This window comes from Nanorana parkeri, unplaced genomic scaffold (assembly GCF_000935625.1).
Source record: "Nanorana parkeri isolate BGI_ZX_2015 unplaced genomic scaffold, ASM93562v1 scaffold532, whole genome shotgun sequence".
NCBI lineage: Eukaryota > Metazoa > Chordata > Amphibia > Anura > Dicroglossidae > Nanorana > Nanorana parkeri.
Window position 1 is genome coordinate 499,808 of NW_017306800.1, and position 15,109 is coordinate 514,916.

Genomic DNA, 15,109 nt, shown 5'->3' on the forward strand with positions numbered 1-15,109 from the left:
TATTCAAATTAAACTAAAATGTCATGATTCTGGTAAATCTGTCTACAATGACCCAAAATAATTTCTTAGGCCTGGTTCACACCTAGGAGTTTTTGAGCAGTTCAAAAAGCACTTTTAAATGCCCAACACCATGATTTTCAATGGCCCTGGTTAACACCTGAGCAGAAAAACGCCAGCAGGAAAATGACAACACTTGAAAAGGTTCATGAGCTTCTTTGGGCAGTTTTTTGCCCCATAGACTTCATTGGAAATGCCCAAAAATGCACGTCAGAAGCATATTTGCGCGTTTAAATGCACGTTCTTCCATTTCCTGCAGGGTTTTATGAGCTGCCAGTCAAAACGCATGTCCTCCTGTATGCGCGTTAAAACACAAATAGTTGCATGCTGCCAACGCAAAAACGGTGCCACCTAGGTGTGAATCAGGCCTTACTCTGTTCCAGCCCTAGAAATCACTTGAAATTTCTGTTCACTTATGAAAAAAAGAAATCTTACTTTGGCTTCTGAAATTGTATCAGTAACATGCCAAGTCACTTTTAATATTTGACCCAAAATATGTAATTTAATGAGAAAACTTGCAAGTAAAGCATTCCAACCATGATCAGTGGATCGTGGGTGCAATGCTTTGGTTCCAGCAGATTCTTCCTCCTGTCCCTGCCCATACCTTGCTACGGTCATTCGGTAACGTGAGAGGAAGAAAGAAAGAAAGAATGGACTACATGTAATTCAATAGAACACCACTGACACAGTGCTAATGGGACTTGTAGTTTCTCTATTCACAGTTCCTGTCTAAGGATCAGTAAATGAATCCATAGCTGTGTGAGCAGAGCAACACACAACCGTGCTATTAAAAAAAAAAATCACAGTAGCCTGTGGGGAGAAGAAGCGCACTTCAGGTAATTCAGGTCAGAGAGGAGACAGGGGGGGTGGGGGGAGGCGTTGCGATATGACCATGTTTCATTTTACACCCTAAATATGGGTGTAAAATGAAACATGGTCAGCAAGGTATAGCTTTTAATACAGAATTGTTTGTGAAGTTCTGTGTAGGTATTCTTCCATGTTTCTTTCTAGAAGTGAAGGAGGCCCAGCCCTGCTCTCAGGTGAGCTATGCATGCTCTCAGGTGGGTTATGCGTGCTCTCAGGTGGGCTATGCATGCTCTCAGATGGCTGTGTGAGGTCTCAGGTGGGCTCTCAGGTGATCTATGCAGGCTTTCAGGAGTGCTGTGCGGGAAGTGCAGGGGTCTCACTTGGGGTCTGGAGGTGGGCAGCGTTCTGTCAGGAAGGAGCCAGAGGAGGAGATGTGCGGGCCGGTGCCTGTTTACAGGTACCCACGGCTCACTGGAAGATGCAGCTGCCTGAGGTCCCGCGCTTGCTGGCTACCTCAGGCAGTCGCATCTGTCAAAAACTACAGTGCCGGTATCGGCACTTAGTGTCTTGTGTCCAGGTGTCAGCTGTCCTGAAACATGAACACAAGACTCAAAAAATGGACTGTCTGGGTAAATCCCGGACAGGTGGCAACCCTAGCTGCTAGGGCAGATGAATGGCCTTGGAAGCAGACCGATTGTATCCAAGGCCGGTCATCTGTCACTTCTGTAGATACATGCAAATAGTGGTGGACAGGTTCGGCTCCTGTCAGCCTCTCATTCCTTTGTACAGGATCTGAACCAGGAACCTGCTGCCTGACCTAATTAGTTCATGTAAATGAGGCCTAAATGTTTGAAGCCAAAGTTTCTACATTTTTTATTCACTTGCTCTTACAAGCTCAGCTCACCCCTCCCAGCTGTGTGCTAGCAGCCTGCCAACCAGCCTATTATCTAATGACATAGAGCAGGTGCACAGGTGCTGAGACTTCATTTGAAGAAATGCACTGCTTATGTTGTAAACTAGTAAGAATTGCTTCACAGTGGTTGTAAATAAAGAGGTCAGTAAGGGGTTATTTTAAAGGATAATTTCAGTTTCCCAGCAAATGTGGGAAATTTAAATTACCCCCACAAATTGGTCCCCTCTGGCCCCCACCCCCAGTAGTCATGCACAGTACTGTGTATATGGAATCATGCTCGCAAATGGCGAGCACTGATTGGTCACCACAGTCACCTGACCATGCTGACCAATGAGACGCGCTTCTTAGCAAGAAGCTTTTAGATTATCAACAATGGGTAGGGGACCAGGTCTCAGTCCAAACAAAAAGTAATGTTTCTAAATGAGATACTCCAGTTATGGAAGTGAGGAAATAGAGCTCGCTGTTCAATTTCCCCAGTCTCCTAAGGGCCCATTTACACCATTGCTCTACATTTACTGCAACACATGGTAACAAACATTGGCATGCTGCAGTGCCATTTATTCTGAATAGCACCTCAACACACCTTCTCAGCACACCTGCATTGCGGAAATGCTGCATGCACAACTTTTGTGGTCCATTGTGATGTGTCGGGCAGTTCAAATAAAAGGGCTGCCATAACGTAATGCATGTTAACGGAGCAGACTGGGTTGGTTCGAATATTCTATGAAAAGATTTAAAGCCAAACAACTGAGATAGACATAAATATAAGGTTTCAAAATAGGGATGTTCAGATACCAAGTACCGTACTCGGTACAAGTACATGTACAGATACTTTTCCAGCTCCAGGACTAGACTAGAGAAAAATTCAAAAGTAAGAAGCAGCTTTTTAAGGTGCACACGGAGCTCCTGGGATTTGTACATCCCTGTTTTAATGTGTGACTTTTTTTCATACATATATTAGGGATGCACGGATACCAGTTATTCAAGTACAAGTACTGATACTTGTCCAAGTACTCACAGATACAAGTACTGATACTTGCCCAAGTACTCACTGATACAAGTACTGATACATTTTTGTCTATTGTCATGTGACATATTTTCTAAAACATTATAGACTAATGATTTCAGGACAGTGGTGGAGCGCCAGAACCAGGTCCCAGCTGCAACCGCTGCAACCCTGATGGTTCTCATGAAAATGCCAAGTATCAGCACTGGTATCTGAACATCCCTATTTGAAAATGCATGCTCTTTTTTTTCCGTCTTACTGTTCTATATTACAAAAAGGAAAAATAAATTACCTGAGTACGTTAAAACCAAAATGTGATTGGATAAATAAACCTGTTAAAGTGGCACATGAATATACAAGTAGTTCAATCAATTTATTAAAGTGTCCAATTTAATGACTGAACTATTTATGATCAGTGCAGGGAAAAATCAAGTTGTTCTGGTTCCTGTTATGAACACAAACACAGTGTTATTGCTCTGACCTTAACTGTTTTAATTAATGTTTTTCTGACCTTAGAATTCTAGAAATGGTGGCATGTGCTATGTGTATGCATGATCTTCAGAACTTTAAAGACTAATTACATGACAATTTATGACAGTTAGCCATAAGTCATTGTTTTGACGCCAAATATATCAATGAGTACCCTTCCTTTTTGTTGGTGTATGTTTTTTTCTTGATGATTAACAGTCAATTGTAAGCGGACAGCAATAAAAGTTCTAACTTTTAATAGAGACAAAATGTAAAGATTTTACTGTTTGGTACAAATACAAAGCGTCATGGAATTACAAAACTAAGGGCTAAGAATCTTGGACTGAACACAAGCCCACAAAGTTAAAGAAAAAGAAGATATACATTTTTCCAAGGATCCTTCCTGATTACATATACTTTTAAAAACTGGATCAAAATACAATTATTGACTATGAAAGAGAAAAATATTTTGCCATTTATCCTGCATGAGCAGGTCTGGGAAACACAAATATTTTCGCAGATTCTGAAAACCCTTTGCTTAAAAAATCTGTGATCCCATAAATCTCCATTCACACCTAGGCGTATTGCCACAGCGTATTCAGCGCAACAAAACGCTCTACCCAAGGAAACCCATTCATTTCTACTGTATGGCCCCCGTTCACACCTGTGAGTTTTGTCGCAAGCAGAAATATGCCTGTCGCTCAAAATAGTACATGAGTACATGAGCTACTTCTGGGAAGATTTCATTTTGTACCATAGACTTAATAGAAAACACTTGAAAGTGTGTTTTGTGGGTTTTTTGCTCATGTTTGCATGCATTTTGCCCATTCAAATGAATGTGCTAAAATCTGCTCACAAAAACGTGCAAATTAACATGTACATAATACCTGTTGCCTAGGTGTGAATGCAGCCTCAAAGGAGAACTATGAGGTGAGTGATTTTCACTCACCTCATAGTTCTAGCCAACCTGTGACAATGAGACTGTCACAGGTCGGCTCAGTAGATCGGGAGGTGAGCGAACATATAACGGCGTTCGATCACCTCTCGATCCTGTCACGGCTCTCTGCCGTGACAGGGGAGGGGCTGGATTCCCCCCTCCCCGCTCCGATCCGCCAGCGCTGACTGGCGGAACGGACGGGGGAGGGGGCGGGTACAGCTGGCTCTGCCTCTAGATAGGAAGAGCCAGCTGTCAGTCACGCAGCTGGGCGGATCCCGGCACAATTGTCGGGATCCGCTTCAGCTGCCGCATCTCAGTATTCAGATATTCAATGGTCAGATGGAAAAAGTGCAACAGATTCCTCCATCTACGCTAAACTGTGTGGATGGAGGAATCTCCCACTGGGCCAAGCTTCAGTATCTTGCTAGTCAGCCCTGCTGGCTCTCAAAATATCTGAACAATGCCGGCATCCAATCAGATTGTTCAGGTATTTTGACAGCCAGCGGGGCTGTGGCAGGAGATTAGAGCTACAAAAACATAGCTTCCTTGTTTCATTCTAAAGCTGGCCATACACCTATAGATTTTCTATAGATTTTTTTCTATCAGCCTATGGTAAGATGGAAAAAGTGAAACAGATTCCTCCATCTACACTAAATTATTGCTAATCAGCCCCCCTGGCTGTCAAAATACCTATTACGCACATGTTAATTCGCATCTTTTTGTGAGCAGATTTTAGCACATTCATGTAAATGGGCAAAACGCGCACAAACAAGAGCAAAAAATAAATAAAAATCGCAAAACATACTTTCAAGCGTCCTTGTAAACTTATTTTCCATGCACCCCACAAGAACTTGGGTAGCCGGGACATGGCTACAGGCTTTATGGGTCTGACAGAATAATGGGTAACAGGAGCACAACCAAGTTTGTGCAGGATCCGATCTGCAGAGGACTTCAAAGGTAATTGCCTTCACACAAATATGATAAAACAAACTTTCTGGAGTTTAGATTACTGTTAACAGGCGTTTCACATATTTTCAGTATATTAAACAGAGGAGTTTATTTTACAGTAGTACCGTATATACTCGAGTATAAGCCATCCCGAATATAAGACGAGGTACCTAATTTTACCACAAAGGCTTAAACTCGAGTATATACGGTATCCATGATTTGGGAAGCATACAAGCACAGGCAGACAAGTGCTATGAAAACATCTGGTGAGTATGAAGAAATAAAGAGCAAAAGAACATAATAAGCTGCCTTATGTTGAGAGTCTGAGTTCTAAATAGGGCTCCAGGCAAATAAGGCACAATTGTGGGAAAAGGGTAATTAACCCCTTAGTGACACAGCTTCAGAAAATTTTTCTGTTCCTGGGGACCGGAGCAATTTTGCCATTTTAGCTATGTGTTTGTTTAACCATAATTTTCATCTTTCTCATTCATTGCACCTACACCTATTATATACCGTTTTATAAAGGACAAAATAGGCTTTAATTTGATGTAACATATGCATATATAAATTCTTATTTTTATTTTATGAAAACATTTAAAAAAAGCAATTTTTCACAGTTTTGGCAATGATAATTTGCACCGATACTACTGATAAGAGTCATTATAGGCTGCCTGGCTTTCTGATTGGCCAGGAAGCCGGCTCCATGCTCCCGTGGCCATTCAGGAAGTCAGGTGGCGCATAATGACTCATCGCCAGGCTTCAGGATTAGTCGGGAAGCTGGCCAATCAAGAAGCCGGGCAGCGAGTCATTACCCGCCCCCTGGCTTCCTGATTGGCCAGGAAGCCGGCTCCATGCTTCATCACCTGGTGACAAGGGAACATGGAGACAGCTTCCCTGCTAATCAGGAAGCCAGGCGGCGAGTCATTACACACCACCCGGCTTCCTTAATGGGGCTTCGGTACTCGTACTTGATACTGAGAAAACTGTATCTGTGCCTACCTAATAATAACGTGTACATAATTAATGTAGCTAACAGAAAGTCATTCATAACACATTCTTTTATTTGTCCTGATTTATAGGGTTTATCATGTGTCTTGGATTTAAGTTTATTTTGGGAGTTATAGGTCACAAAATACAAGCCGTGAAATACAATTTTAGTCTGGAACAATTTTAGAATGTGGTATGTTTATCTCCTAACTTTAATAGCCTCTTCGGCACTATATTTTATTATAATGTTTTTTTATTAAACATATATATTTTTTAGTTCAACTAGATGAGCAGCGCTACGATGTAATTGGTACAAAGCAAACCTGTACCAATCAATCAGTGAAGGTGAAAAATAGGTGACTCCAATCTACTAAAACTATTTAAATATTGTTGATCGAAAGCTGCTGTAATATAGACCCCTAGGGTCTAATAGATGAATATCGAATAAATATACAGAGCTAAATGTTCAAGTTGTGAATATAAACATATGTACCAAATATTCTTACATGTAACCAAAGTGCTAAATATATCAAATATATCAAGTTATAAGTGAAAATGATAATTAGTAACAGAAACCCTCTGCACAAACATTACAAAGGGTAAATGGTGCTGTTAATCGTATCATACGTGACCGATATATTTTTTTTACTTTTTTTTACTTTTACATTTTTTTTAACTGGTAGGTACTAAAGGGTTAATTTTTTTTATTTACAAGGGCTTTGGATACTTGGTGTTCTGAGGAGATACTGTATTCTCCTCAGAGATACTTTGTATCACCTTTGTAACACTGATCTGGCTTGCATCTCCCCAAGTTTACCTATCGCCGTGATCACAGTACTGGGACCCCTAATTTACTATTGAGGGCCTACCTCAGACACCAAGGGACCCAGCAACAGCATTAACTCAATGAGTGCTGGTCCCCGGGATTATTCTGTCACCTGTCTTTAATGAACTAAAAGACCATGACAGAATAATCCCGTCATTGGTCAAGAAGGGGTTAATAATAAGAATGTAATTCATTGTTTGGAGCTCCAACTCTGCAACTGCTATCCCCAGTGTCAAAGCTTATTCATTTCAATGATTCTACATAAAATATACAGATTCCTGCAGTCTTGAGCAGTCAGTGTTTGGCACCAGTGGCGTAACGAGGGGGGGCAGGGGAGGCACTTGCCCCGGGTGCAGGTGTGAAGGGGTGCCGGCAGGGCCAGGTTTCCCACAAGGTGGCAGGGAGCAGAGGGGCGGCAGGGATTCCTATTGCCCTGGACATGAAGTTTCGGGTGCCGGGCAGGTAGTTGCACCCCTCCCCTTCCATCTACCTCTTTTCTCACCGGCGGAGATCCTCTCAGGATGGAGAGTGGGAAGCAGAGCAGAGAACGTCTGCTCCATGTAAACAGTGAGAGGGGACAGCTGCACTCACAGCCTTCCCCTCTCAGCTGTTCAATTAAGAGAACCTGTCACCTCCAAATGCTGTCACATTGGGGCTTGTTAGCTGCTGTGTGATAGAAATAAAGTTAAGTGAAAAAATTTAATTAAAATGAAAAATAAAAAGGTGATAAAATAATAAGATTAAAAAATAAAAAAAATAACAAGATAAACAAATGATAAAAATTATAAAAAATTAAAAAGTGATAAAAAATAATAAAACAAATTTAAACTAACCTTGCTGCCACCGCCATCTGGTTGCCACTCTCCATTGGCGGGGAGGGGGGCACATAGAGGGATCTGGACTTGGGAAGCAGAGAGAGTAAATCCAGCCCTGGGAGTCTGAAGGGGGGTGCCACTAGCTACCACTAGTGATTACACAACCAAAGGTTCATCAACGGCGGTGGGAGGAATGCAGGAGGCGAGGTGAGCTTTGTTTCTAAAAATCACTGGCCTGATAAGTCTTGCCTCCCCACCAGAAAAAAAGGGGGTCAGGGGACAGAGAGGCGGTGGTGGGAGAGGAGAGAGGTGGCACAGTGGCAGGGGGAGAGTCAGAGGCTCAGTGCACACATAGGAGGTTGAGGGTATGGGACCCAGCACCAGTCCTCTATAGATTATGGTGTTCTGTATTGCTGTATAATGTATTGCTGAGATTTGTAGTCCTTATGGTGTTCCACATTGCTGTATAATGTATTTCTGGAATTTGTAGTCCTCTATAGATGATAGTATTCTGCATTGGTGTCTAATGTATTGCTTGGATTTGTAGTCCTCTATAAATGATGCTATTTTGCATTGGTGTATAATGTATTGCTGGGATTTGTTGTCCTCTATAGATAATGGTATTCTGCATTGGTGTATTATGTATTGCTGGGATTTGCACTCCTCTATAGATAATGGTATTCTGCATTGGTGTATTATGTATTGCTGGGATTTGCACTCCTCTATAGATGATGGTATTCTGCATTGCTGTATCATCTATTGCTGGGGATTGTAGTCTTCTTTAGCTGGTGGTACTCTCTATTGCTGTATAATGTATTGCTGGGATTTTTAGTCCTCTATACAGTGGCAGAACTACCAGGGTCACAGCAGTTGAAGCTGTGACGTGGCCCTAGCATTTTGCCATTAGGGGAGCCCTGGTAACCACTGACATTGCAGGTTACCAGACCCTCCTTGCTTCAGTCTGGGACCCTCCATCCTTCAGACAGCATGGATCATGTGTATCATGATTGAACTATGGTATGGCTTGGTTTGGGGGGGGGGCGCTAATGAAAGAATTGCCCCCGGATGCCTAGGGGCCTTGCAACGCCTCTGTTTGGCACTGCATGAATATGTACCGTCCCAGCCGAATAAATATTGCAGTGTTCACAAAATAGCCAGCTGCAAAGCTTTAAATAATCATTCTATTTATTATTTTATTAGAGGTATTTATATAATGCCAACAATTTACACAGCACTGTACATAGTGCACATTTACAGCAGTCCCTGCCTTCAGAGGATCTAAAATCTAAGGTGCCTATCTCGCATGCATACAGGGCCATATTAAACAAGAGCCAATTAACCTTCCAGCATTAAAAAAAAACAAAAAAACTTTGCACCAATAATAGTCAGCAGCCAGCACTAATGGTCTTAGATACGTCACAAATTTTAATCTAAAAACTGAAAAACACATAGGTGTAAGTAATCTTCCAGCATGTCCTTGGAATGTGGGAGAAAACTGGAGTACCTGGAGGAAACTCACACAAACACAGGGAGAACATTCACAGGGTTATTCACAAAAGGGTGAGGAGTTTGGAGAAGGCAGAAGAAGTGAACAATCTAGGACAACATAACTAAACCAGAAAAGGAGCAGACCTTTTCAAAATCAGCTATTTTGGCCTAGATTGTTAACTTCTCCAAACTCTTCACCCTTTTGTGAATAACCTTCAAATAACTTCATGCAGATAGTGTCCTGACCAGGATTTGAACCAGGGACCCCAGTGCTACAAGGCAGAAGTGCTAACGAATAAAACCATGGTATACATGTGTCATGCACGCCTTATATAAAAATACAGTCATGAAAATTATTCATATGTCCAATATATTATTTTATTTTATATGATCTATCAAACAATCAGAGCTGAAAATGTTAATGTCTTTGTGTATAGTAATATACATACACACGCACATTCAAATTCACCCCCCATAAAATTGCCTTTAAAATGCTTAGTTGCAATATTTATCTTAAACTAATTCAAATCTCATGAATTACTTATAATACCACATGCACAAAAAGATTTTCCCAGCATGTACTACACAACAGAATCTGTTTCATACAAAACTGTAAAAAGCAACATAGAATGCTAAAGGCATAGTAAAATCTATCATATAAAAGAAAAACCATACTGCACCTGTTGAAGCAGCAGGAGCAAGGTTATTGTGAACTGTTTAACGTTTCCTATCACGTCTTACAACAATGTTAGTGAGAGTTCAATTCATTCCACCAGCCGCACTAGGTTACCTGTGATTGGCTGAACAGAGCCATACCCCTCATTGTTTGCATGAAGAGCTAATACTCAAATACACGTGAGATATTATTTGTTAGTAAAAATGAGACGTAACCTTCTATTGACAATTAGTGGAATGTAAACAACTCTACGAAAAATGAAGCAGTTGTAACAAGGGTTAATGTCCTGCCAACAAACAATTTAAATATCATGTGTAGTTGAGTCCTTAACCAGGATATTGTGCAAGTGACCTTTAAAGCAGACATTCACATTGGGCTTTCTTTTTATCAGCTGCCTCTAAAACTAACAGGCACATTTCGGAGGGGTGAATGGAGGGACTCCAGAGCTTTGCATTCTTGCTTACGTAATTTACAGTATATAAACAGAATGCATATATTTTATAGGTCTATTGATCAATGTACCATTTAACACAAATTCATATATTAAGTGAAAGTGTTGATGTGGCAATGTGGAATGTTGAAAGTAGTGAAAAACCACACAATTTATATCATAATTGTTATAGGATATGAATTAATTTGTTGATAGCTTTCCCGATAATAAAAGGAGCAAAAAATCACACAACTTTTTTAAACATTCCAAAAACGCACATAGAAGATACTGGTATTCACTAGTTCTGACAAGCTGAATTCATTCTAATTTTGTACCTGTAAAACTGGAAGCTGCTTACTGTGAAAAAAATAGGTGAAAAGCAAAATAAGAAAACTTAGGGAACATATAGTAGAAATAAGATATTCTTGCTTTAATAAGTGTGTCACCTAGGGATCAAATTACTAACAGGGTTATTCACACAAGGGGGAAGTGAGCTAAATTGGAGAATCTTTCCAATTCAGCTATATTGTCCTAGATTGTTCACTTCTCCTGCCTTCTCCAAACTCTTCACCCTTTTGTGAGTAACCCTGTAAGGGTAAATATAAAGAAGTCACTCACACTCCAGATCAAGTTCAGTCAATATTTTATTGACCTGTGTGGTGTCACAACATGGCGACATTTCGGAACCCGTTTGGTCCTTTCAACAGTCAAACAAAGAGGACTCTTTGTTTGCCTGATGAAGGGACCAAATGGGTTCCGAAACTTTGCCATGTTGTTTGCCATGTTGTGACACCACACAGATCAATAAAATATTGACTGAACTTGACCTGGAGTGCGAGTGACTTCTTCATATTTATACTGATTTGCAGAGGCATCCATGTTCACTTGGCACCCATCCGATACTTGAGGGTATTATCGCAGGTCTGTGCGATGGGTTTCTTTTGATTATATAACCCTGTAAGGGTTCATTAGTTGCAATGCTTGTATTCTACCAAATTTGGCCAAATTTGGCCATCACTTCACAGGGATGTCTATTTTCCAGGGTGAAGTAAAATGATCAGGGGTTCATTGCACCCCATACTAGTTCACTTCCACAGTTAGGGAGCCCACAATTATCTCAGCGCACAGGATTTCTGTAGTTGAATGACCTTCCAATCAAGTGAATTGACCATTCAGCACCCCATAATTATTTTAATGGTGTAACACACCAAGTCATCATTAATGATAATCCTAACATCTGGACTTATTCTAAGTCTATACTTGAACCATAGTATAAGATCAAATTCAAACTTGGGCAGTAATTTAGTTGATAACACCCAAAATGCCTTGTGCATCATCGTCCCAATAAATGCAGGGTGTTAAAGTGACACTAAACTCAGGAGTTGAACCTTAAAATTGGATTAAGGTACCCTAATTATTAACAAAAATGTATATTATTTGTGCATCACTCTATAGATCCGCAAATCAACTCTAAATTTGTGCTGACATTGACCTTCTTTCTAGAGGGTGGCTACTTTTGTTTACCATGGTCCATGTGTGTGTTGTAAAGCAGCTACCACTACAAGCTCACTCCTGTGATGGACTATGGAATGTCACATTTATCTTATACTAAATTGTATTGAGATTGTATTACATCACGGAAGAAGGCTTGGAGAGGTGGCTACTTTACAACACACAGAGGGCCTTGGGGAACAAAAGTAGACATCCTCCAGAAGGAAGGACAGTGTCAGCACCAATTCACAGATGATTTGAGGATCTTTAGCTGAGTGAAACACAAAAAATATAATGTTTTGTGAATAGTTAAGGTACTTGAATGTATTTTCAAGATTTAACTCCTGAATTTAGTGTCACTTTAATTGAGTAATTCATTTAGTGACTTATGATAAATGACCGTTCCCCCAAATAGGAAGCCAGAAGTAATTCTAAAGGACTGCAAAAAAAATTGATCCACTCTACCTCCAGTAAATCCACCTGATCTGCTGCAAATACTGAACTGGGTGGATAATTCTGCTCTTCCCTGTTTATTAGAGCAATTTTGTTTGTTTCAAACCAATCTGATTAATGAAGAACAACAATTGGTTGAAGGAGAGAAACAACTTCAATGTGCTACTCCGTTATTTTGCCAAAGGATTATCTTTGGAAGCAGATAGATACACAAATGTATGTTCACAAAGTAGAATATAAGATGAAGTTGCATTTAACATATGCATATTAGGCCTCACAAACAAGGACTGGATACAGAAATACATCCAGCTCATGTGGCTTTGAAGAGCTACTGGCCTGGCACTTAAATGCTCCCCTGGGGATAAAACATCAGAGAAAGCAGGGAAAATGAATAGGCCTCAAGTGATAAATACAGCCAAATGCAGCAGGTCATGTTCACTTTTGACATGATGTTGTGCAAATCAAAATGTATTCTTTGCAAAGTGCTCGAGTTTAGTGAGCTTTTCAACTCTCATTTCATCATGAACACCCCTTTTTGACCTACGTGTACAAAGGCTAACAATGAATAGTTGGAAAATAATATGTAACTTTTCCATCATACTGTTGGTTCAATTCTGTTTTTATTTTAATCAAAGCAACGTAAATCCATGAAGCCAAACTTGCGGCATGTTGTATAATTAATGAGGAAATCTTTCATGGTACATACTATAAACCACACTCATTTCTCATCATAATACCATCTAAATATTATTGCTGACCAGGAACTTCATTTTGTGTTGTATTAAAGGATAAATAAAACAAGTGGGTATCTCTCAAAACACCCATCGGAACTGTGACACCACACCCCTGGATACAATACATGAAAAAACATGTGTTTTTTCATGTATTGTATCCAGGGGTGTGGTGTCACAGTTCCGATGGGTGTTTTGAGAGATACCCACTTGTTTTATTTATTGTTTTTTAATGTATTATATTATATGATACTATTAGAAATGCAGTACATATTCATTAAATTATCTGAGGAGCATAACAATTACTTTTGCTCACAGTAATAGTCAGCACAGTTCCATTTTGAGTTGAAATGACAAACATTTATTTATTTCATAAACGTTTTTCTGCCATAAAAGAAACTTACAGGGTTATTCTCAAAAGGGTGAAGAGTTTGGAGAAGGCAGGAGAAGTGATCAATCTAGGCCAACATAACTAAACTGGAAAGTGAGTTGAATTGGAGAATCTTTTGGAGAAGCCTTCTCCAAAATCTTCACCCTTTTGTAAATAACCTTGTCAGTATATCTAATAAAATAGATATTCATTGACAATATTTTTTTTTTACAAAAATGACACATACAGTATATTAGAGTCAGTTTGTCTATGATTATACTCTGTGGCGCAATAAAGTCACCAGAGGGTATCTGTGCGAGAACATTTTCTGGACCACTAACTCAGCTACTACCAAAGTACAACTACTACTCATTTCGATTAGGTGTGTTTTCACCTGCCCTATAAGTGCACAATGTGCTAGTCTATGTGAAAAAGCGAAAGGAGATCTCAGCCTGACCCACATCTAGTATATTTGGGTTTCTAAGTCTTAGAAGGCTTTTGTGCAACTGCACAAATGATATGTCTCTTGTAGGAGTGCACTTAATAACTTGTTGTTAGAGACAAAAAGGGGACTTGAATCTATTGATTTCCCAGTGGTTGTACAATGCTTATTCTAGACCAGTACTGATGCTAACCCAGGAATAGTTGTACTGTAGGCATAAGGAATTTTGGCTTTTCTCTGACTTTTATATGCTTCATGTTTGATCCAGGGCTATGATTATTGTAACTCCCTCCTCATTGGCCTACCTCTACACAGGCTATCTCCCCTTCAGGCTATCATGAATGCTGCTGTCAGACTTATCCACCTAACCAACCGCTCAGTGTCTGCAACCCCCCTCTGTCAATCCCTGCACTGGCTTCAAATCACCCAAAGGATAAAATTCAAAATATTAACAACCACTTACAAAGCCATTCACAACTCAGCCCCCGTCTATATCTCAAACCTTGTCTCTAAGTATTACCCTAACTGTCCCCTACGCTCCTCCCAAGACCTCCTGCTCTCTACCTCCCTTGTCAACTCATTCCATGCTCACCTCCAGGACTACAATAGAGTGTCCCCCTCCTCCTGTGGAACTCTTTACCCCAACCTGTCCGTCTATCTACCACTCTGACTACCTTTAGGTGATCCCTTAAGACTCATCTCTTCAGGGAAGCCTATCCGACCTCAACCTAGCCACTGAAATATCACTTTCTCAAACAATTCATCCCCACACAGCTACCTCCTCATGTATCACTTCCCCCTCCCTTTTAGATTGAAAGCTCTCATGGGCAGGGCCCGTTACCATCTTGTCTTGATTTGTATTGTAATGTCTTCCTCATATTGTAAAGCGCTGCACAAACTGTTGGCGCTATATAAATCCTGCATAATAATAATGATTTGCAGGTATTGAAGCTACACACCTATGGAACTAGCATTTCTGAAAGAAGGTCAGCAATGGCAGCTTACACAGTTAGCCAGTTTTAATTCATCCCACCAGTCAATTTGGGTGCTTTAACCTTTATAATTTGCAATTATCACAAATATCTTTGTACGGACCCTGTCTTAAGATGGAGTGCCCCTACTTAAATTCTGTGTTATTTTTGCAGCTTGGCTGTTGTAGGTAGTGTGAGAGGTAACAACATATGCGTTATGAACATTTTTCTCACCCAGCCAATCGCTAAGGGGTTTTGTCAAGTGGTGCAGGCTAAGGGAAAGTGATGAATGT

General features: G+C 40.4%; 1 protein-coding gene across 2 annotated transcripts in view; it reads right to left on the bottom strand.

The window, feature by feature from the left end:
- LOC108791187 (monocarboxylate transporter 2-like) overlaps window positions 1–15,109 on the bottom strand; it is a 51,215-nt gene that overhangs the window by 29,386 nt on the left and 6,720 nt on the right. Inside the window, exon 1 of one of the 2 annotated variants that reach the window (XM_018561591.1) lies at window positions 9,933–10,014. The exons of the other annotated variant lie outside the window; for it this stretch is intronic. The gene's annotated coding sequence lies outside the window, so the exon portion shown is untranslated. Of the gene's footprint in view, window positions 1–9,932; window positions 10,015–15,109 lie in introns of those variants that run through there. 2 annotated transcript variants of the gene reach the window in all.